This window comes from Salmo salar, chromosome ssa10, assembly GCF_905237065.1.
Source record: "Salmo salar chromosome ssa10, Ssal_v3.1, whole genome shotgun sequence".
Lineage (NCBI taxonomy): Eukaryota > Metazoa > Chordata > Actinopteri > Salmoniformes > Salmonidae > Salmo > Salmo salar.
The window spans coordinates 3,728,433-3,753,946 of NC_059451.1; the positions used below are offsets into that span (position 1 = coordinate 3,728,433).

Consider the following 25,514-nt stretch of genomic DNA (forward strand, 5'->3'; position numbering starts at 1 on the left):
ATATAATCAGTATATGCATATTCTAGTTACTGGGTAGGATTAGTAACCAGATTAAATCGGGTACATTTTTTTTATCCAGACGTGCAAATGCTGCCCCCTAGACCCAACAGGTTAACCTGTTGGGGATAGGGGGCAGTATTTGCACGGCCGGATAAAAAAAAGTACCCGATTTAATCTGGTTACTACTCCTGCCCAGTAACTAGAATATGCATATAATTGTTTGATTTGGATAGAAAACACCCTAAAGTTTCTAAAACTGTTTGAATGGTGTCTGTGAGTATAACAGAACTCATATGGCAGTCAAAACCCTGAGACAAATCCTGACAGGAAACTGAAATCTGATGTGTGGATATCACTTCAAACATTTGCCATTGAAACACACAGGGGCTTGTGAATCAATCTTCCACTAGATGTCCCCAGTCTTTACAAAGTGGTTTGAGTCTCCTACTATCAAAATTGACTGAAAGAGACGATGTTTATCTTGGTCACAGGGGATGGGCCATTACCATTGTGACGTCGGCGCCCATGGGTACTCTCCCTTTTCGAAACGTTTTGAAAGACAATGCAATCGTCCCAATGGAATATTATTGAAGCCCTGGTTGAAAAAGCCCCTAAAGATTTATGTTATACAACGTTTGACATGTTTGAACGAACTTAAATATATTTTTTGGGCTCATTCCTGACGACAAGTCAGACGCACACGGTACATTTTCACTAGCCTTCGGAGCGCGCTAACACTATTGGGACATAAATTATTAACTTTTTTGAACAAAACTACATTTGTTATGGACCTGGGATTCCTAGAAGTGCCTTCTGATAAAGATAATCAAAGGTAAGGGATTATTTACAATAGTATTTTTGATGGTTGATCGTTCCAAGATGGCTCCAACATTTATAGCCTAGACTTTTTTTCTGGGCATACCACGTCGTTTATTGCAAAGTGTGATTTCCCAGTAAAGTTATTTTTAAATCTGGCAAAGAGATGGCATTCAGGACATGTTAATCTATAAGTCTTTGAATGACAATATTACATTTTAACAATGTTTTCGAATAGTAATTTTGTAAATTGTAGCGCTGATTCATCGGAAGCATTTGAGGGAAAAGATTTTCTGAACGTCATGCGCAATGCTGTTTTTATATATAAATATGAACTTTATCGAACAAAAAATGCATGTGTTGTGTAACATGATGTCCTAGGAGTGTCATCTGATGAAGGTTGTCAAAGGTTAGTGCTGCATTTAGCTGTGTTTTGGGTATTTGTGATGCATGCTAGTTGCTTTGAAAATGGCTGTGTGATTATTTCTGGCTGGGTACTCTGCTGACATAATCTAATGTTTTGCTTTTGCTGTAAAGCCTTTTTGAAATCGGACAACGTGGTTCGATTCAGGAGAGGTGTATCTATAAAACGGTGTAAAATAGTCATATGTTTGAGAAATTGAAGTTATAGCATTTATGAGGTTTTGCATTTAGCGCGACGCGATTCCACTGGCTGTTGATTAGGGTGGGACGCAAGCGTCCCACTGGCCCAGACGGGTTAACTCTGTTTCCCTTGTAGCTATAAGAATTCGACTACATGTTAATTACATTCTCTAGTCAGAGCGTGGCGATGCCACGATCAGGACAGCGCGAGATATGTCTTGGAAAATGTACCTCAATCCAGTGATGGGAGATGTCAGTGTACTAATTATGCCAACTGACAAATCAAGAAGATTAAAAACGAGGAGCATTACAATGAAACCTTTCCGTCAGCATTTTAGGCAAGCTAATATTAAAGCAACCAATTCTAGGCGTCGCATTTTCATGGAATCCAATGGGCTGCTATAGAATTAGCTAGCCTAGCATGCTGATGAAAAAGACAAAACTAGCAGTACTTCAATCTTATCGATTTATCAGAGAATGCTGTTCATTGACCACAGCTCAGTGTTCAACACCATAGTGCCCTCCAAGCTCAGGACCCTGGAACTGAACACCTCCCTCTGCAACTGGATCCTGGACTTCCTAACAGGCCGCCCCCATATAGTGAGGGTAGGCAACAACACATCCGCCATGCTGACCCTCAACACGCGGGCCACTCCTGTACCCTCCGTTCACTGCATGGCCACGCACGACTCCAACATCAAGTTTACTGACAACATGACGGTGGTAGGCCTGATCACCGACGACGATGAGACAGTCTATAGGGAAGTCAGTGACCTGCCAGGACAACAACCTCTCACTCAATGTTGCAAGACAAAGGAGCCCATCATGGACTACAGGAAACAGAGGGTCAAGCATGCCACGATCCACGGGGCTGTAGTGGAGTAGGTTGAGAGCTTCATGTTCCTCTGTGTTCACATCACTAAGGAATTAACATTGTCCACACACACCAACAGGCGTGAAGAAGGCACAACAAAATGCCTCTTCCTCTTCAGGAGGCTGAATAGATTTGGCATGTGTCCTCAGATCCTCAAAAAGATCTCCAGCTACACCATTGAGAGCATCTTGACTGGCTGCATCACCGCCTGGTATGGCAACTGCTCGGCATCTGACCGCAAGGCGCTACAGAGGGTAGTGTGGTAGAGCTCCCTGCTATCCAGGACCTCTATACCAGGCAGTGTAAGAGGAAATCCCTTCAAATTGTCTACGACTCCAGCCACCCAAGTCATACTGTTCTCTCAGTGGAGTGCATTTATGGAAGCCAAGTTTCTCAAATACATTTTATATCTTTCGTCTCTGTTTCATACTTTTTCTTCAATTCGCAAGAGGCTGAATGTATCTCATCGGAGAAATCAGAGCCCCTCTGTTTAGGCCATCCGTATGATGCTGTCTGGTCAAAAAGAGTGATATTGTTGCCACCCCGTAGCATTGAATGCAAAAGAAGCAAGCATTTGGCCTCCCTTGATTTAAAAAAAAAAAAGGGTCAAGGGAAGCCAGTTTGGATTTGGCTTCACTCCAATATATCATTGACAGAAACAACTTGAATTGTTGTGTTGTCCTCCGGTGGCTACCTAGCTAAAATTGTCCCCTTTTGACATTAGCCATGGATGGAGACAGGGATTTGGACTTGTGGTTTTACTTAATTCTCCGTACTGGCCAATGATTATAACAGTGATTCTGATGCAACCATAAATACATACATTGTGCCCCTGGCCTGAGAGAATGAAAGTTCAATATGTAGCTACACTGAACAAAAATATAAACGTAACATGTAAAGTGTTGGTTTCATGGGCTGAAATAAAAGATCCTCAAAATGTTACATACGAACAAAAAGCTTCTCTCTCATTTTGTGCACAATGTGTTACATCCCTGTTAGTGAGCATTTCTCCTCTGTCAAGATAATCCATCCACCTGTCAGGTGTGGCATATCAAGAAGCTGATTAAACAGCATGATCATTACACAGGTGCACCTTATGCTGAGGACATTTACATAAGCATTCAGACACTTTACTCAGTACTTTGTTGAAGCACCTTTGGCAGCGATTACAGCCTCGTCTTCTTGGGTATGACGCTACAAGCTTGGCACACCTGTATTTGGGGAGTTTCTCCCATTCTTCTCTGCAGATCCTCTCAAACTGTGTCAGGTTGGATGGGGAGTGTCGCTGCACAGCTATTTTCAGTTCTCTCCAGAGATGTTTGATCGGGTTCAAGTCTGGGCTCTGGCTGGGCCACTCAAGGACATTCAGAGACTTGTCCCGAAGCCACTCCTGCATTGTGTTGGCTGTGTGCTTAGTGTCATTCTCCTGTTGGAAAGTGAAGCTTCACCCCAGTCTGAGGTCCTGAGCGCTCTGGAGCAGTTTTTCATCAATCTGTGCCTCGGCACTCCTGTCTCAGAGCTCTACGGATAATTCCTTCGACCTCATGGCTTGGTTTTTGCTCTGACATACACTGTCAACTGTGGGACCTTATATAGACAGGTGTGCCTTTTCAAATCATGTCCAATGAATTTAAATACTCCAATTAAGTTGTAGAAACATCAAGGATGATCAATGGAAACAGGATGCACCTGAGCTCAATTTCGAGTCTCATAGCAAAGGGTCTGAATACTTACAGTGAGGGAAAAAAGTATTTGATCCCCTGCTGATTTTGTACATTTGCCGACTGACAAAGAAATGATAAGTCTATAATTTTAATGGTAGGTTTATTTGAACAGTGAGAGACACAATAACAACAAAAGAATCCAGAAAAACGCATGTCAAAAATGTTATAAAATGATTTGCATTTTAATGAGGGAAATAAGTATTTGACCCCTCTGCAAAACATGACTTAGTACTTGGTGGCAAAACCCTTGTTGGCAATCACAGAGATCAGACGTTTCTTGTAGTTGGCTACCAGGTTTGCACACATCTCAGGAGGGATTTTGTCCCACTCCTCTTTGCAGATCTTCTCCTAGTCATTACGGTTTCGAGGCTGACGTTTGGCAACTCAAACCTTCAGCTCCCTCCACAGATTTTCTATGGGACTAAGGTCTGGAGACTGGCTAGGCCACTCCAGGACCTTAATGTGCTTCTTCTTGAGCCACTCCTTTGTTGCCTTGGCCGTATGTTTTGGGTCATTGTCATGCTAGAATACCCATCCACGACCCATTTTCAATGCCCTGGCTGAGGGAAGGAGGTTCTCACCCAAGATTTGACGGTACGTCCCTTTGATGCGGTGAAGTTGTCCTGTCCCCTTAGCAGAAAAACACCCCCAAAGCATAATGTTTCCACCTCCATGTTTGACGGTGGGGATGGTGTTCTTGGGGTCATAGGCAGCATTCTTCCTCCTCCAAACACGACGAGTTGAGTTGATGCCAAAGAGCTCCATTTTGGTCTCATCTGACCACAACACTTTCACCCAGTTGTTCTCTGAATCATTCAGATGTTCATTGGCAAACTTCAGACGGGCATGTATATGTGCTTTCTTGAGCAGGGGGACCTTGCGGGCGCTGCAGGATTTCAGTCCTTCACGGCGTAGTGTGTTACCAATCGTTTTCTTGGTGACTATGGTCCCAGCTGCCTTGAGATCATTGACGAGGTGAGATCTTGCATGGAGCCCCAGGCCGAGGGAGATTGACAGTTTTTTTTGTGTTTCTTCCATTTGCGAATAATCGCACCAACTGTTGTCACCTTCTCACCCATTCCAGCCTTGTGTAGGTCTACAATCTTGTCCCTGACATCCTTGGAGAGCTCTTTGGTCTTGGCCATGGTGGAGAGTTTGGAATCTGATTGATTGATTGCTTCTGTGGACAGGTGTCTTATACAGGTAACAAGCTGAGATTAGGAGCACTCCCTTTAAGAGTGTGCTCCTAATCTCAGCTCGTTACCTGTATAAAAGACACCTGGGAGCCAGAAATCTTTCTGATTGAGAGGGGGTCAAATACTTATTTCCCTCATTAAAATGCAAATCAATTTATAACATTTTTGACATGTGTTTTTCTGGATTTTTTTGTTGTTATTCTGTCTCTCACTGTTCAAATAAACCTACCATTAAAATTATAGACTGATAATTTCTTTGTCAGTGGGCAAACGTACAAAATCAGCAGGGGATCAAACACTTTTTTCCCTCACTGTAGACTGGGTAGCCATTTGATTAGATGTTCAGTAGTCTTATGACTTGGGGGTAGAAGCTGTTCAGAAGCCTCTTGGACCTCGACTTGGCACTCCGATACCACTTGCTGTGCGGTAGCAGGGAGAACAGTCTATGACTAGTGATGCAACCAGTCAGGATGCTCTCGATGGTGCAGCTGTAGAACCTTTTGAGGATCTGAGGACCCATGCCAAATCTTTTCAGTCTCCCGAGGGGGAATAGGTTTTTAGGGCCTTCCTCTGACACCACCTGGTATAGAGGTCCTGGATGGCAGGATGCTTGGCCCCAGGGATGTATTGGGCCGTAAGCGCTACCCTCTGTAGTGCCTTGTGGTCGGAGGCCGAGCAGCTTTTATACCAGGCAGTGATGCAACCGGTCAGGATGCTCTCGATGGTGCAGCTGTAAAACCTTTTGAGGATCTGAGGACCCATGCAAAATCTTTTCAGTCTCCCGAGGGGGAGACTTCACGACTGTCTTGGTGTGCTTGGACCATGTTAGTTTGTTGGTGATGTCGACATCAAGGAACTTGAAGCTCTCAACCTGCTCCACTGCAGCCCCGTCGATGAGAATGGGGGCGTGCTCGGACCTCTTTTACCTAATAGTCCACAATCATCTCCTTTGTCTTGATCACGTTGAGGGAGAGGTTGTCCTGGCACCACACGGCCAGGTCTCTGACCTCCTCCCTATAGGCTGTCTCGTCGTTGTTGGTGATCAGGCCTACCACACTGTTGTGTCATCGGCAAATGTAATGATGGTGTTGGAGTCATGCCTGGCCGTGCAGTCATGAGTGAACAGGGAGTACAGGAGGGGACTGAGCACGCACCCAAGGTGCCCCCATGTTAAGGATCAGCGTGGCGGATGTGTTGTTACCTACCCTTACCACCTGGGGGCGGCCCGTCAGGAAGTCCAGGATCCAGTTGCGGAGGGAGGTGTTTAGTCCCAGGTTCCTTAGCTCAGTGATGAGCTGTTGTCAATGAATAGCATTCTCACATAGGTGTTCCTTTTGTCCAGGTGTGAAAGGGCAGTGTGGAGTGCTATTGAGATTGCATCATCTGTGGATCTGTTGTGGCGGTATGCAAAGTGGAGTGGGTCTAGGGTTTCTGGGATGATGGTGTTGTGAGCCGTGACCAACCTTTCAAAGCACTTCATGGCTACAGACATGAGTGCTACGGGTCAGTAGCCATTTAGGCAGGTTACCTTAATGTTCTTGGGCACAGGGACTATGGTGGTCTGCTTGAAACATGTTGGTATTACAGACTCAGTCAGGGACAGGTTGAAAATGTCAGTGAAGCAGCGCATGCTCGGAGTACACATCCTGGTAATCCGCCTGGCCCTGCGGCCTTGTGAATGTTGACCTGTTTAAAGTTCTTACTCACATCGGCTGCGGAGGGCGTGATCACACAGTCTTCAGGAACAGCTGGTGCTCTCATGCATGTTTCAGTGTTACTTGCTTTGAAGCAAGCATAAAAGTAATTTAGCTCGTCTGGTAGGCTTGTGTCACTGGGCAGCTCTCGGCTGTGCTTCCCTTTGTAGTCTAATAGTTTGCAAGCCCTGCCACAGCTGCGCGTCGACCATCAGAGCCGGTGTAGTATGATTCGATCTCAGTCCTGTATTGAGGGTTTGGCTGTTTGATGGTTCGTCGGAGGGCATAGCGGATTTCTTATAAGCTTCCGGGTTAGCGTCTCGCTCCTTGAAAGCGGCAGCTCTACCCTTTAGCTCAGTGCGAATGTTGCCTGTACTCTATGGCTTCTGGTTGAGGTATGTACATACAGTCACTGTGGGGACGACGTCATCGATGCACTTATTGATGAAGCCAGAGACTGATGTGGTGTACTCCTCAATGCCATCGGAAGAATCCCGGAACATATTCCAGTCTGTGCTAGCAAAACAGTCCTGTAGCTTAGCATCTGCTTCATATGACCACTTTTTTTTATTGATCTAGTCACTGGTGCTTCCTGCTTTAATTTTTGCTTGTAAGCAGGAATCAGGAGGATAAAGTTATGGTCAGATTTGCCAAATGGAGGGCGAGGGAGAGCTTTGTACGCGTCTCTGCGTGTGGAGTAAAGGTGGTCTTGAGTGTTTTTCCCTCTGGTTGCACATTTACCATGCAGATAGAAATGAGGTAAAACGGATTTGTTTCCCTGCCTTGAAGTCCCCGGCCACTAGGAGCGCTGGCTCTGGATGAGCGTTTTCCTGTTTGCAAATGGCAGTATACAGCTCATTGAGTGCGGTCTTAGTGCCAGCATCGGTCTGTGGTGGTATGTAGACAGCTACAAAAAATACAGATGAAAACTCTCTAGGTAGATAGAGTATCTCATGATAAGCTGTTGACCACACTACCTCAGACGAGCAAAACCTCGAGACTTCCTTAGATATCGTGCACCAGCTGTTGTTTACAAATATACATAGACTGTCACCCGTTGTCTTACCAGAGGCAGCTGTTAAAATCCGCCAGTGTAGTGTATAACCCGCCAGATGTATGTTTTTCATGTCGTTGTTTGGCCACGACTCAGTGAAACATAAGATATTACTGTTTTTAATGTCCCGTTGGTAAGATATATGTATATACGTTAGCACGTCCAATTTATTTTCCAGCGATTGTACGTTGGCCAGTAGTACGGATGGCGAGGGCAGATTAACCAATCATCTGCGGATCCTCACAAGGCACCCCGATCTCTTTCCGCGATATCTTTTCTGTCTCTTATCTTCTGCGAATGACAGGGGTTAGGGCCTGTTCAGGTGTCTGGAGTAAATCCCTCTCGTCCGACTCATTAAAGATAAATTATTCGTCCAATTCAAGGTGGGTAATCGCTGTTCTGATTTCCATAAGATCTTTTTGTCATAAGAGATGGTAGCTGCAACATTATCTACAAAATAAGTTACAAACAATGCTTAGAAAACAAACAAAACAGCACTGTTGGTTAATTAAGAGCCCATGAAACGGCAGCCATCCTCTCCGGCGCCATCTTACACTTATGTAAATGTAATATTTCTGTTTATTAGCAAACATTTCTAAAATCCTGTCTTTGCTTTGTCATTATGGGATCTTATATGTAGATTGATGAGGGGAAAAATAAATGATTTCATCAATTTTAGAATACGGCTGTAACCTAACAAAATTTTGGAAAAAGTCAAGGGGTCTGAAAACTTTGCCAAAGGCACTACGCTGCTGCTACTGTTCATCTATCCTGTTGCCTAGTCACTTTATCCCTACCTACAGTACCAGTCAAAAGTTAACACCTTCTCATTCAAGGGTTTTTCTTAATTTTTTACGATTTTCCACATTGTAGAATAATAGTGAAGACATCAAAACTATGAAATAACGCATATGGAATCATGTAACAGAAAAGCGTTCAATTAAAATATATTTTGTATTTCAGATTCTTCAAGGTAGCCATCCTTTGATGACAGTTTTGCACACTCTTGGCATTCTCTCAACCAACTTCACCTGGAATGCGTTTCCAACAGTTCCCACATATGCTTAGCCTTTGTTGGCTGCTTTTCCTTCACTCTGCGGTCCAACTCATCCTAAACCATCTCAATTGGGTTGAGATCGGGTGATTGTGGAGGCCAGGTCATCTGATGCAGCACTCCATCCCTCTCCTTCTTGGTCAAATAGCCCTTACACAGCCTGGAGGTGTGTTGGGTCATTGTTCTGTTGAAAAACAGATGATAGTCCCACTAAGACCAAACCAGATGGGATGGCGTATCGCTACAGAATGCTGTGGTAGCCATGCTGGTTAAGTGTGCCTTGAATTGTAAATAAATCAGTGTCACCAGCAAAGCACCACCACCTCCATGCTTCACGGTGGGAACCACACAGGCGGCAATCATCCGTTCACCTACTCTGCGTCTCACAAAGACACGGCGGTTGGAACCAAAAATCTCAAATTTGGACTGATCATACCAAATGACAGATTTCCACCAGTCTAACGTCCATTGCTTGTTTTTCTTGACCCAAGCAAGTCCCTTCTTATTATTGGTGTCCTAGTAGTGGTTTCTTTGCAGCAATTCGACCATGAAGACCTGATTCACACAGTCTCCTCTGAACAGTTGATGTTGAGATGTGTCTGTTACTTGAACTCTGTAAATCAGCATTTATTTGGGCTGCAATCTGAGGTGCAGTTAACTCTAATTAACGTATCCTCTGCAGCAGAGGTAACTCTGGGTCTTCCTTTCCTGTGGCAGTCCTCATGAGAGCCAGTTTCATCATAGCACTTGATGGTTTTTGCAACTGCAATTTAAGAAACTTTCAAAGTCCTTAATTCTCCAGATTGACTGACCTTCATGTCTTAAACCCTTGTGTAGTCTTAACATTCTGTATACTCCCCTTGTCCTAAGGGTAAAAAAAATTACCCGCCTTCACTAAACCCCTAAAATAAAGTAGCTTAATAGAATTTAACCCCAAATATATTTGCATGAAGAAACAACCCGTCATTCTTCAAACGTTGTAAATATCTGGGTTTTCCCTCGTCACAATGCAGAAACACTGATTAAATGCAGTCTACACTACTTGTTTTTATTACAACACACCTGTCAATAGTTCTTTACTAAAGTAGAGGTTTATTATTATTATTATTGCTAAAGGTACTGCATAGGTGTAAAAATTTTTTTGCAAGAGACAGCACTTGTATAGCCTAAGAAAGAATCAGAAATGTGAAAAAGTAGTCTTAAATGCATTTTATTGAAGGGAAACAATAATAGCCTTTTAACTTTTTTGGCAACATAGTGATATTCTTATATACTGTTCAATGAGGAATTCAACTACAAAATACTGGTCTTGTCACATGTTTTAACGATTACCCCCACCCACAAGGTGTATAAACAATAAATAAGAATAAACTAGATACAAAACAAAAACGTGAACATAAATCAATGAACTCTAATTAGCACATGTAGGAAAGTATGCAAGTGTGTGCGCATGGACTTTGCAGATGTATTTCTCACATGTGCAGCACATAGTATTTGTTTTACAGTCCTTTGGCTCTCCCTTCTTTGAATGTGTGGGGTTACAAGTGCCTTTCCCAGCTGCTCCAGGAACACCCTCTTGTTCCGCTTATCAGGCATCCAGGTAAGGTTGATCTTGTTCCATATCATGAAGGCATTGTATGAGGACACATCAATGAGGTTATGGAAGATGACCAGTGGGCAGTCATCCTGCAGCTGTAAGTTCCAATCACCTTGTCCACACCTTTGTTGTGGTTGTAGTCCAGGATGATGTCTGGCTTCCTGTCCTTATGATCACTGATCTCAGCCATTTTGTGCAGTGTGCTCAGGAGGACCATATTCTTGTTTCTCTTTGCAAGGTACGAAACTAGAGTGGTGGTGGTGAAGGCAAACTTTGATGAGAAGGCCTCTCTCCCCCTTGTTTCTAGGAGTACAGGGGGGAGCTCAGGCTTGTTCTTTCTAACTGCGCCAACCATGGTGATCTTCTTCTTCTTTGAGCTGCTGGCTGAGTTGATAAGAGGTGAAGAAATTGGCACCCGTGACATTGTGCCCCCTCAGTCCATCTGACACATCAAGCACAACCTGCATCCCCTGGTTCTTCTCCGGGCCTCCACTGGTCGGCTTCCCTGTGTAGACTTGCATCTTCCAAGCGTAGCTGGACTGTGCGTCACAGGTCACCCATATCTTGACGCCATACTTTGCTGGCTTGCTGGGCATTTCCTGCCGGAAAGGACAGCGACCTTTAGACAAAAGAGATTACTATCAGTAATTGTTTTCTGTGACACTGATACTAATCACATAAATCAATGTTACAGCAATACATAAAATTAAGAGTGAATCACTTACATTACAGATATAAAAATGTACCTCTGAATGGAACCATTTGCTCATCCACTGTTACTTTAGGGCCAGGGTTGTAGAGGTATGGCAGACGCTCCTCCCACTTCTTATGGCTGCCAGTTTGTCTCTCACACGTCTTGACTCAGTTATCAAATCTTAGCATTCTTGAGAACGTGTGAAAGACTTTCAGTGGCATCGTGGCACGGAAAATCACCCTTCCACTCTCTGCATCCCAGAGACTACATGTAGCCTCGCCACCTATACACGCCCGCTAAGATTAGCAGCCCTATGTAGGAACGCAGGTCAATCTCATCCATCCTTTTCCAGTTGTCTCCTTATTTACGGAAACCCTCCAAATTTGTCATTTCCAGGATGATTTTTTCAATGGCTGGTGTGAACATGTAGAATGTTGAGGCAATGTCCTGGGCAACTGCATGCCTTGTGTGCCCTGGGGCCATCCTTATGACATTTGTGCTGCCATCCTGCCCTGGTTGTCATATGGTGACAAGGACCATGGTATTTTGCTGTTCTTTGACAAAAATGTATCTTTCAGCTTGGGGGATTTCTCCATCTGCAGATGATGCATCGTGCTCTGGGTTGTGTTCTTCCCCATCTTCTTCAGATACCTCTTCTAAACCATTGTTCTCTTGTTCCTCCTGGACATCTGAAGAAAGAAAACTCAGATCTACGACCTGTTGGGCACTGAAACGTGCACTAATGGCTTCAGCAGAGAGAACTGGAGGGACTGTCATCTGCAGCACCTTTATAGCCTCTGACTGCATTCACCATTAGCAAACAATGTTTTCAAGAAATGTTTATTTTGTCTGAAATTGTTTTTATTTTGTCTGTGAACTTGAGTCATGTGTGGGGTCGTAGAGGGGAGACGCTGCACATGCACATTTTAGTTTTATCCTACTTCAATCAGTAGCACACAATCTCAATTTCTCATTGTGTGTGTGTGTGTTTTTTTTTTGGTGTGTAAATTATTTTATGTTTCACTTTTTCTAATGTTGGGGTCACTCAAGGAAAAGTCATCAAATTTCAAGTTTAAAAAACATAATTTAGGGGGTTTTCTCTGCTGTTAAACATAGTGGCGGGTCGTTTGACACTTAAGACAATACAAGGGTTAAAGTAATGAATGGACTGTAATTTCTCTTTGTTAATTTGAGCTTGCCATAATATGGACTTGGTCTTAGCCATATTTGGTATATCTTCTGTACCACCTCTACCTTGTCACAACACAACACTTTTTGGTTACTACATGATTCCATGTGTTATTTCATAGTTTTGATGTCTTCACTATTATTCTACAATGTAGAAAATTGTAAAAATAAAATAAAAACCCTGGAATGAGTAGGCTATCCACATTTTTGACTCGTACTGTATACGTTATGTAACGCTACATAGCTCTCAATTACCTAGTACCCTCACACATCGACTCGGTACTGGTAATTAGCGTGTAGTCCGATTCTTACGGCTATTTCCCAACAGCTTTACACTGTTGTGTCCCTTGATTATTTCGACCCCAGAACAATGTGTTGTTGCCATGCTATGTTGTGTTGTCCCTTGTCGTGATGTGCGTTTTGTCCTATATTTTTACTTAATGTATGTTTAATCCCCGTCCCCGCAGAAGGCATTTTTGTAGGCCGTCATTGTAAATAATGTGTTAACTTGCCTAGTAAAACATGTTTTTTTAAAATCCGTCTGACAGCATAGAACATGACTAGCTAACTAGCTGCAGACATACTTAGCCAACTAGCTGGTTACAGCATGCTACATAGGCAGCTAACGTTACCCGGCAAGCCATTTGCTCAGTGTGGAAAAAAACATAAAACAAGCCAGCTTCAATGTCACCTTCAACGAACTACGTTGGCTAGCTACTTCACTTATGTGTTGTCATGTTTCAAAAGAGGTACTGTAGCTGCTAGCTAACTGCTGGCTGCCTGGCAGGTTAGCTAGCCAATTATGAGAAGTCAAGACAGGCTTGCTAACTAGCTACCTAAATGTGCATAAAGATTTCAATCATTTGTAATCAGTGCTTTTCAGGCCAACGTCCATTAATCTCTATTTAGGAAATGAATGTTATTTCAACAGCACCTCAAATAGCTACCAGTTTGTTGCAGTCTTGAAAACGACACCTTTCCTTGTTGACTGGAGGGAGAGAGGCGCTCTTCTTCGTTGGGAATGGGTTGGCGGATTGCCTACACTGCCACCTACTGTACTGAAGTGTGAGACCAGTCACGGCCAACCTATAGTACATTCAACTATATGAATTATTCTTGTTCGTAAAATGAAAATAAATATTAATCATTGCACCACCAACTAACCCTACACACCACTATTTCATAAAAAAAAACTACACTCATTAAGAACCCACTACCCCATTCCACTACTTTGATGCTATCTGCTCCTGCACCATGCCAACGACCTGGGCGGACAGGACACCATCCCTTAACACACCCTGGAACTCTTCTGAAGTCAGATCTCGTATACCAAAATACTTCTCTGCAGCTGCCACCACAACATATATTTTCTGTGATTTACGTTCCATTTCTGCGCACAGTTGATAACCATTGCTATGAACGCTAAGAAACCAACCTTACTGAAGCATACAGTACCAGTCAAGTTTGGACACCTATTCATTCAAGGGTTTCTTTATTTTTACTATTTTCTACATTGTAGAATAATAGTGAAGACATCAACTATGAAGGAACACATATGGAATCATGTAGTAACCAAAAAAGTGTTAAACAAATCAAAATATATTTTATATTTGAGATTCTTCAAAGTAGCCACCCTTTGCCTTGATGACAGCTTTTAGTGTTCGGGAGCTGCCAAGTAGCAAGCCTATATTGGAGTCCAGAATAGCGACACTGCCCTCTGGTGTTTAAAGTAAGAACTGTCATTGAACCCATTGAAAATAGGCGATCTCAGCGGAGAAATATTGTAAAACATCTTTTTTTAAACGACGAAAAATAACAAACGTCAAATTATTACAAATGAGTGCAGAGAATGAAGAAATTGCAGAAACTTCTGAAATGGAGAAAGTAAAGAATTAGATGAAAATTCTGAAAATTAGGAATACAAGGAATGAGGAAACAACAAAATGTGCATTGAAAATGGCAACCATTGGTCAAGTACCAGAGTTTGAGGCTACAAAAGAGGATTTTGATTCCCATTTAGAGCTTTTTGTGCGTTGGCTGGCTGCAAATTAGGTTTGGGTCCAACTGAGTATGGATTGCTGAAAGGTCTCATTGAACCAATAAAAGCAGTGGAGTTAACCTATGCGGAACTGACTGAAACTCATTCAAGGCATTTCAAGCCTAAACCAATTCTCATTGCAGAACGTTTCAGATTCTACCAATGTCACCAGAGTCAAGGGGAAACTGTGGCTGACTACATTCTTGATTTGAAAAGGCTGGCAATTACATGTGAGTTTGCACAATTTCTTGATGACACTCTCCGAGACAAGTTTGTATGTGGTCTCACAGGTGAAGCGTATCACAGAAAGCTTCTGTCTGAGAAGGACCTGACTTTCAAGAAAGCCTGTGATATCGCACATGGACTCAAGCTTCCCCACAGGAATACTATTGAGCTATCGGGACATGCAGATCGTCAGAGACACACGTGGAGGAAAAAGCTTTACAAAAGTCACACTTTTCTCAGTCCCGTCCTCAAGGCAACACAAGAACAAAGCAGCCCACATCACAAAGGTCTAAGCCAAGTAACCCTAACCCTTCACAGCAAAAGTCAGAGTACAAGAAGGAACCAAGCCTATCTTTCACAAGCCACATCCAGTTCCCTATGCTCTTAAGGAAGCAGTAGAGGAAGAACTGGAGCGCCTACAGAAGAATAACATCATCATGAAAGTGGAGAGGTGCGACTAATCGCTGTAGTCCCAAAGAAAGACAAGACCGTTAGAATGTGCAGACTACAAGGTCACAGTAAATTGCTGCATACTACCAGAGGAATATCCACTACCAAACGCTGAAGATCTGTTTTCCACTCTAGCTGATGGGAAGGTTTTCAGTAGCTGCACCTGGCATTCGCTTATCAACGCCTGAAGCTTGATCCGGAGTCAGAACAGCATCTGACCATCAATACACACAAGGGGCTATTCAGATTCAATCGCTTGGCCTATGGGATCTCATCAATACACACAAGGGGCTATTCAGATTCAATCGCTTGGTCTTTGGGATCTCATCAATACACACAAGGGACTAGTTAGATTCAATCGCTTGGCCTATGGGATCTCAACAACTCCAGTGATATTCCAACACACAATGGATCAGATCTCGGACGGCATCGACAATGTTGAGTGCTTCATGGACGACATCGTCGTGTCAGCACCAACCTCTACCACCTTCAGTAGTGGAACTATTACGGAAAGTTTGTGTCAAACTTGTCCACATTGTTGCATCTGCTTCACCAACTACTGCAGGCCGAAAGTGGAATTGGTCTCCAGAATTCGAAGAAGCAGTCAAGACTGGTAAAACAGCTTATGCTAAAGAGCAAATGGCTTGCCCACTACGACAGAGATGAAGCTGAGACTCGCGTGTGATGCATCTTCATATGGAGTAGGAGCCGTCATCTCACATGTTCTACCGTCAGGTGAAGAACACCCTATTGCATTTGCATCATGGACTCTGTCACCAAGTGAGAAAAATTATGCTTAAATTGAGAAGGAAACCTTGAGCATAATATTCGGGGTGAAGAAGTTTCACAAATACCTCTACGGAAGGAAGTTCCAACTACTGACAGATCACAAGCCTCTGTTGGCCATCCTGGGACCAAAATCAGCCATACCAACCCTGGCTGCACTTCGAATGCAACGTTGGGCTCTGATATTGCTAGCCTACAACTAGGAGATATAGCACAGATGATCCAGTGATCACACAAATGCCTATGCACTATCAAGACTATCATGCAAAAGTGACTCCGAAAGTGAAGATGATAGAGCAGTCTTCCAGTTCTCTCTCATTGACGAACTGCCCATATCTGCTTCAGACATAGCAGAGGAAACAAGGAAAGACCCAGTGCTTTCAAAAGTCTTGGACTTAACATTGGCCAACTGGCCAACCTTCGTAAATGACGATAGCCTTCGTCCATTCATCAACAAGAAAGACCAGTTGGCTACTGATCAAGGATGTGTTCTGTGGGGACCAAGGGTGGTGGTACCTCACAAATTCAAGAGGAGACTGCTATCTGACCTGCATGAGGTACATCCAGGGATCACTCGATTGAAAACACTCGGTGGCCTGGACTGGATCAGGACATTCAGCAGCATGTAAGGCCACTGTTCACCCTGTGAAGCTATTCACAACAAGCCTGCTGCTGCACCTCTTCATCCATGGTCCTGGGCTGCTACACCATTGATAACCGTGTAAATCTCTCTCGGACAAGGCAACTTTTTTTTAATCAATATTTTCGGCTATATTTACTCTCAGATTTGAAAATGCTAATTAGCATCAAAGTAGACATCATGAAAGACTACAAATCCCTGCAAGCCCCTGCACATCATCTCTAGCTGAAACCTTTGCTAACAGGTATTGTATCAATTTAAACTTGCACAAGACATCACAGATTTAGAGTTAGGGTTAAAGAAATGCTGCTAATTTATTCAATCCTGTATTTAGCTAAAATTAGATCAGTGTTTCCTTAACCCTAATATCTTATGTTACAGCAGTGCCCTAACCCTAACCTCCCATGTTACAGCAGTGTTTCCATAACCCTAACCCTAACCTCCGATGTTACAGCAGTGTTTCCCTAACCCTAACCCTAAAGCCGAGAAGTGTGAGTTCCACCGCACTACTATCACCTTTCTGGGATATGTCATTGCTGAGGGCAATGTTCTGATGGATCCTGGAAAGGTGAAAGCAGTGGTGGATTGGCCTCAACCAACATCCAGGGTTCAGTTGCAATGGTTTCTTGGTTTTGCTAACTTCTACTGCCGTTTCATTCTGGATTACAGCACCCTGGCGGCCCCCCTCTCTGCACTCACCTCTCCAAAGGTACCGTTCAAATGGTCTCCAGCTGTCGACAAAGCCTTTGTGGACCTGAAGCATCGGTTCACAACAGCTCCCATCCTCATCCATCTGGACCCTTCGCGTCAATTTGTGGTGGAAGTTGATGCTTCGGCTGTTGGAGTGGGGGCCATCCTGTCCCAGCGATCTGCCCAGGACCAAAAGCTTCATCCCTGTGCCTTCCTGTCCCATGGTCTCTATCCTGCAGAGAAGATCTACGATGTAGGCAATCGAGAACTCCTGGTGGTTAAGATGGCATTGGAAGAGGGGAGGCACTGGCTGGAAGGAGCAGAACAGCCATTCTTGGTCTGGACTGACCATAAAAACTTGGAATATCTCCGTACAGCCAAGCGCCTCAACTCCAGGCTGGCCCGTTTGGCCCTCTTGTTTACCAGATTCAATTTCACCATTTCCTAACGGCCAGGGTCAAACAATGTGAAGCCTAACATCTCTCCCGGCTATACAGTTCCTCTGCCACATCCTCCGAAACCATTCTCCCTACCTCATGCCTTGCTGCCACTGTGGATTGGGGTATTGAGAACCTGGTTCGCGAGGTGCAACGCTCCCAGCCTGGACCTGAAGGGGGCCCAGCCAGCTAACCGGCTGTTTGTCCCTAACCCAGTCCGGTCCCGGGTCCTGGAATGGGCTCATTCCTCCAGGCTGACCTGTCATCGTTTCTGGTGGCCCACAACTGTTCTGCCTGCGGCTATGGAACCTTGACCTGTTCACTGGACGTGCTACCTGTCCCAGACCTGCTGAGCCAACAGGAGCGGAAGAGATACTCTGAATGATCGGCTATGAAAGGCCAACTGACATTTACTCCTGAGGTGCTGATCTGTTACACCCTCGACAACCACTGTGATTATTATTATTTGGCCCTGCTGGTCATCTATGAACATTTGAACATCTTGGCCATGTTCTGCTATAATCTCCACCCGGCACAGCCAGAAGAGGACTGGCCACCCCTCATAGCCTGGTTCCTCTCTAGGTTTCTTCCTAGGTTCTGGCCTTTCTAGGGAGTTTTTCCTAGCCACAGTGCTTCTACACCTGCATTGCTTGCTGTTTGGGGTTTTAGGCTGGGTTTCTGTACAGCACTTTGTGACATCAGCTGATGTAAGAAGGGCTTTATAAATACATTTGATTAATTTAGTATGCCCGGAACACCTTTCCCTGTTCTGCCATGGGACACTCCCCTTTCGAGTGCTCCATGGGGTATCAGCCTCCACTCTTCCCGGAACAAGAGCAGGAGGTCAGCGTACCCTCGGCCCAGATGTTTGTCTGCCGCTGTTGACGTACATGGAAAAGAGACAGGGCAGCTATCCTCAAGACCAACTCCAGGTATCGTTGACATGCAGAACGTCACCGGAACCCAGCTCCCCGCTACCGCATTGGGCAGAGAGTATGGCTTTCCACTCGGGACCTGCCCCTTCGGGTAGATTCCTGCAAACTGTCTCCCCGGTTAATTGGTCCTTTTCCCATCTCCAGAGTCCCACTGCTGTCTATCTTGTTACCCCGTAACCTCCGTATCCACCCTACTTTCCATGTGTCCAGAATTAAGCCGGTGTCTCACTGTCCTTTGTCTTCTGTTTCCAGGCCCAGGCCCATCCCCCTTGACCACAAGCCTGTCTGCCACTGTATACCTCCTGGACTCTGATCTGGTTTTGACCTTTTGCCTGTCCACAACCATTCTCTTGCCTACTCCTTTTGGATTAAAAAACAATGTAAGACTCCAACCATCTGCCTCCTGTGTCCGCATCTGGGTATTTCATTGTGTCATGATAGCTTTAGATATTCAGTGTTTTTATTTACAGTAGTGATGGACAGCTGGAGGCATTTTGTTTTTCACAAGTGTGGTTTTAGAGTACTTAAGCATCAAATACATTGGAAGTTTGCCCATTTTGGCCTTTATGTACATTTTACAATAGGACAAATATATTATTGCATTTTATAAAAACTGTTTTAAAATGTATATGTTTATTAAGTAGTCTTGCTTGTCAGAGCAGCACCAAACAGTGCTGAAATAGTTGACCACAAGCGGGTAGGCTATTGCTTGAAATCCTATTATAACAACTGGATGACTTTGGGTGTTCCAGTAAGCATCAATTTGTTGCTTTCATTATCGTACTTAATTCCAATATTTCTGTCATTCAGTGAAATTTATTCCCATAGTAATTTGTTATGGATCCATCCAGATGTGGTTCGAAAACAATGTGGCAAAGTTAATCAACATCGCTTTTATCACAGTCAGAAGACAGTTGAAGAAACTTGAGTGGACTTATGTAAAGGCGTTGTAAGACATTTACGTATATATAACTTTACATACACTTAGGTTGGAGTCATTAAAACTTGTTTTTCTACCACTCCACACATGTCTTCTTAACCTCTGCGTCCCACCTACTCAACAGCCAGTGTAATCCCGTGGCGCGTTATTCAAATACCTCAAAAATGCAAAAACTTAAATTTTTCAAACATATGACTATTTTACACCATTTTAAAAGACAACACTCTCGTTAATCTAACCACACTGTCCGATTTCAAAAAGGCTTTACAACGAAAGCAAAACATTAGATTATGTCAGTTTCCAAAGTTGTGGAAAAATGGCTTAAGGACAACAAATTCAAGGTATTGGAGTGGCCATCACGAATTTGTGGGCAGTACTGAAAAAGCAAAGAGGCCAACAAACCTGATTCAGTTACACCAGCTCCGTCAGGAGGAATGGGTCAAAATTCACCCAACTTCTAGTGGGAAGCTTGTGGAAGGCTACCGGAAACATTTGACCCAAGTTAAACAATTTAAAGGCAATGCTACCAAATACTAATGGAGTGTATGTAAACTTCTGACCCACTGGGAATGTGATGAAAGAAAAAAAGCTGAAATAAATAATTCTCTCTACTACTATTCTGACATTTCACATTCTTAAAATAAAGTGGTGATCCTAAGACAGGTAATTTTTACTAGGATTAAATGTCAGGAATTGTGAAAAATTTAGTTTAAATGTATATGGATAAGGTGTATGTAAACCTCTGACTTCAACTGTGTATATACACTGCTCCAAAAAATAAAGGGAACACTAAAATAACACATCCTAGATCTTATTAATCTTATTAAATACTTTACATAGTTGAATGTGCTGACTACAAAATCACACACAAATAATCAATGGAAATCCAATTTATCAACCCATGGAGGTCTGGATTTGGAGTCTCACTCAAAATTACAGTGGAAAACCATACTACAGGCTGATCCAACTTTGATGTAATGTCCTTAAAACAAGTCAAAATGAGGCTCAGTAGTGTGTGTGGCCTCCACGTGCCTGTATGACATCCCTACAATGCCTGGGCATGCTCCTGATGAGGTGGCGGATGGTCTCCTGAGGGATATCCTCCCAGACCTGGACTAAAGCATCCACCAACTCCTGGACAGTCTGTGGTGCAATGTGGCGTTGGTGGATGGAGCGAGACATGATGTCCCAGATGTGGTCATTTCGATTCAGGTCCGGGGAACGGGCAGGCCAGTCCCTCTAGCAGGAACTGCTGACACACTCCAGCCACATGAGGTCTAGCATTGTCTTGCATTAGGAGGAACCCAGGGCCAACCACACCAGAATATGGTCTCACAAGGGGTCTGAGGATCTCATCTCGGTACCTAATGGCAGTCAGGCTACCTCTGGCGAGCACATGGAGGGCTGTGTGGCCCCCCAAAGAAATGCCACCCCACACCATTACTGACCCACCACCAAACCAGTCATGCTGGAGGATGTTGCAGGCAGCAGAACGTTCTCCACGGCATCTCCAGACGCTGTCACGTCTGTCACATGTGCTCAGTGTGAACCTGCTTTCATCTGTGAAGAGCACAGTGCGCCAGTGGCGAATTTGCCAATCTTGGTGTTCTCTGGCAAATGCCAAACGTCCTGCACGGTGTTGGGCTGTAAGCACAACCCCCACCTGTGGACGTCGGACCCTCATACCACCCTCATGGAGTCTGTTTCTGACCGTTTGAGCAGACACATGCACATTTGTGGCCTGCTGGAGGTCATTTTGCAGGGCTCTGGCAGTGCTCCTCCTGCTCCTCCTTGCACAAAGGCGGAGGTAGCGGTCCTGCTGCTGGGTTGTTGCCCTCCTATGGCCTCCTCCATGTCTCCTAATGTACTGGCCTGTCTCCTGTTTTCAAAAGGCCTCCAGGTCCAACAAAGAAGTTCCTTACGTTTTCCCCCTTCCGTTTGCCTCATCCATTTATTCCCATAGTAATTTGTTATGGTTTGCATTGCAAATGAGGGCAAAAACTGGGTCAAGACTCCAGCAGAGTAAGTAGACCTATATGTAGTAAAATAAAGGTTAAATAAAAATAAATAAATAAAAGACCTTCAACACTTTTAACAGCACAATACTCAACACTAGTGAGACTCATGTCACCTATGGTAGGCCTACAGTATATCTAAACATATGTAGGTCTCCTGATTTAAACCTGATCGAACTTGTTGCAAATAACATGTAGTTGAGCTATACATCTGCATGTTTGCCTGGCATGGATTGTGACTCCATCTCGTTCCTCACCCTCTTCAACTCCGCCAATGTCGCCTGACTCTTCGCCAATGACTTGACTCTCCGCCAATAATTCAATTAGGAGGTTTGGAGGATTCTAAATTAATATCTAAGGGGCATTTTTTGTTCGGGCAAATCTGGTCTCTGAAAATATCTAAGGGGATTTTATATAATTATAATATAATCTCTTTGAAAATAAGGATACATTATGAAAGGAAACTGACATGCGCAAGAGACGGTGATATATATTTTTATATATCACAATTTTCTCTAACCAATTTTGGTTTTTAATGCAGGGCCGCCAGACAAGTTCCTTACTTATTTCTTTTTTACTGAAATTGCAACCAACTTTCTATGGCTTGTTTAAAAAGTAATGATATTTTGGAGATGATTTTGTTTCAAGTACCCAAAATTGAGCAATTGTTATCTGAATAAAGTAAGAAATGGGGTGAGACATTCTTCTTAATTTGTAAATAAATCCAGTTTGTTGTCTTCTTATGGGCAGGTGGGACAGTAGCGTCCCACCTGGCCAACATCCGGTGAAATTGAAGAGCGGGAATTTCAAACCACAGTATTATAAATATTTAACTTTCATAAAACCACAAGTGTGATACATCAAAATAAAGCTTAACTTCTTGTTAATCCAGCCGCGGTGTCAGGTTTCAAAAAGGCTTTAAGGCAAAAGCAAACCATGCGATTATCTGAGGACAGCGCCCCGCGTACAAACACATGAAAAACATATTTCAACCAGGAAGGTGCGACACAAAAGTCAGAAATAACAATATAAAAAATGCCTTACCTTTGATGATCTTCTTCTGTATGCACTCCAAAAGGTCCCAGTTATATCACAAATGGTCCTTTTTGTTCGATAATGTCCTTCTTTATATCCATAAAAACCCAGTTTAGCTGGCACGCTTCAGTCAATAATCCACCCAGTTTCCCTACATCAAAATGCATACAAAAATGAATCCCAAACATTACTAATAAACTTTTCCAAACAAGTCAAACAATGTTTATAATCAGACCTTATGTACCCTAATACGTAAATAAACGATACAATTTAAGACGGAGAATTGTTATTGTCTTTACTGGAGAAAAATACCAAAGAACGGACTCTCTTCTATGCGCTTGGAAATACTACAGCCAAAATGGTCGACACCTAGAAAAACTACAATACAATGTCTGCTGTGAATTATAGGTATCTTTCATACAATCTTAACCTTGTGACCCATTCCATGCATCTGTTGTGTGTCATGTAGACTGAAGGAGGTTGGACTTTGCTATAAAATGCTGTGTCTTTTCCCTCCAAGATTTCCTCCCAAGTCCATTTTTCTCGATAGTCCATATTATTATCCCGTTGCTCCTTACCCCGCTGCTTGGTCCTTGGTTGGTGGGAGATTCTGTCACGGCTGTCATAGGTTAAAGTGGACCAAGACGCAGCGGGGAAATGTGCACTCATCTTCTTTTTATTTAAACGGACAAGAAGGTGAACCAAAACAAACAAGTACACAACAAAAACACAACGACTAATAACAGGCTGATAAGGCAACAAAGCTATACCTAGCACAATCTCCCACAAATACTAAAACAAACACATACCTATTTATAGAACCCTCAATCAGAGGCAACGAGAAAACACCTGCCTCCAATTGAGGGTTCAACCCCCAATTAACTAAACATAGAAATACAAATAACTAGACTGAACATAGAAATACATAAACATAGAACAGTGCCCAAAACCCGGAATACTAAATCAAACACCCTACAACTAACACAACCAGCCCGAACCATATAAAACAAATACCCCCTGCCACGTCCTGACCAAACTACAATAACAAATAACCCCTATTACTGGTCAGGATGTGACATCCTGGTTGGATTTTTCTCAGGTTTTTGCCTGCCATATAAGTTCTGTTATACTCACAGACATCATTCAAACAGTTTTAGAAACTTCAGCGTGTTTTCTATCCAAATCTACTAATACTATGCATATCCTACCTTCTGAGTCTGAGTAGCAGGCAGTTTACTATGGGCACGCCTTTCATCCGGACGTCGAAATACTGCCCCCTACCCTAGAGAAGTTTTAAGGCACATGAAAGTTCACGTTCCAGAAGGCATTCCTGCCAAAATAATCAAAAAATCTATGCTTAATGATGAGTTGATCAGCTGTGTAGTGCTAGGAAAAAAAAAACATGGGGTCCCCAGGATCGAGTTTGGGAAACACTGGGTTAGAAGCTGTCTCGGAGGCCGTTGGTCCTAGAGTCGATACTCTGGTGCAGTTTGCAGTATGGTAGAAGAGTGAACAGTCTACAGCTTGAGTGGCTGGAGTCTTTTCAGGCATTCCTGTGACAGTACCTGCTGTAGAGGTCCTGGATGGCAGGGAGCTCAGCACCAGTGATGTACTGGGCTGTCCGCACAACACCCTGTAGCGCTTTTCTAACCTAACTTGCTTTTCCATGCGGTTTCTTCATTCAGACTCCATGAAATGATGACATCTTCCTAAATATTTGGTAAAATTATACATTTTGTGTATGGTTTCCTAGAAATAAGGTTGGCTCAACTTATCCCCTTTGGCTCAACTTACCCACTCTCCCCTAAGGCGATATTCAACACAATCTGTTTGAAAAGGGATGGCTGCAAGAGTGCTGTCATCCAAAACTAAATTAACCATATACAGATATAGGATCTTAATTTAAGCCAGTTTGCTACAGCAGAAAAATAATAAAGGGAGTCATACATTTTACAGTGGAAATTTCACATTTCAGAAGCCTTTTCAACCTCAAATACACCTCAAGTTTTACATTTCCTGCATTGCAGGAAACTTCTCCTGTAACAGGATGATTAAACTAAGATCCTACATCTGAAGCAAATAGACTACCCCACCACATTGTCTAAAATGATTCACAGTTTTTTAGCTACACAACTTGGCTCCATGCAATCTGGAGGGACATTTTACAAGATTACTTTTCCTGTCATGATAACCACAGGCAAGGACTTACTAAGTGAATGACATCAACCGATACAACGTTTTCAGTTTACTTTAGTACACTATCCTCCAATTCAATATTAGTGTCTATATTGCTATATTTGCACTAATAACCTTTATTAGGGGTCAAGTGTTTTGAGACTGTGAAGATTGTGAATTGCATTGAGTGAATTGTATTTTACCCCTAAAAAAACATTGAGTGAAACAGTATTGTGGGTGCCGCTGCATGTGTATCATTGAGGGGCTCGTAGAATGTGTTGAGACAGACTGTCTGCACACAAATAGATTACCCTTGTCAAGATTTATCTCTGCGACCAGCTAGCTAACTATTATAGGGTAATAATGTTGTACTGATGTTGGTCCATTAAACAGAGCAGGCATGGAGAATCACCATGTGAATGGCATTTGATGGACAGGTGTATATAGACAGTGGGAGAGTGACTGACAGATTGGGAACTGGCGGGCGCTATTAAAAACACACCTTTCTCGATGGACTCCAGGAGCAGATTAAAACGTCAGGTGAATTAAAGATATCACGAATAACTATGATAATGTTGCTAATGCTCTCCACTTTCTGGAGGACCGAGTTTTAAAATCAGTGGAATGCCCGGTGGAAGCAGAGTATGATAGCTA

At 43.3% G+C, this 25,514-nt stretch overlaps 1 protein-coding gene across 3 annotated transcripts in view; it reads right to left on the reverse strand.

The window, feature by feature from the left end:
- si:ch211-121a2.4 (transmembrane protein 205) overlaps positions 1 to 13,553 on the reverse strand; it is a 28,555-nt gene extending 15,002 nt beyond the window's left edge. For 2 of the 3 annotated variants that reach the window (XM_014123872.2, XM_014123869.2), the window contains exon 1: positions 13,429 to 13,553. The gene's annotated coding sequence lies outside the window, so the exon portion shown is untranslated. The remainder of the gene's footprint in view (positions 1 to 13,428) is intronic. The other variant, XM_014123871.2, reaches the window with a different exon arrangement.
- Between the last annotated feature and the right edge of the window lie 11,961 nt (positions 13,554 to 25,514).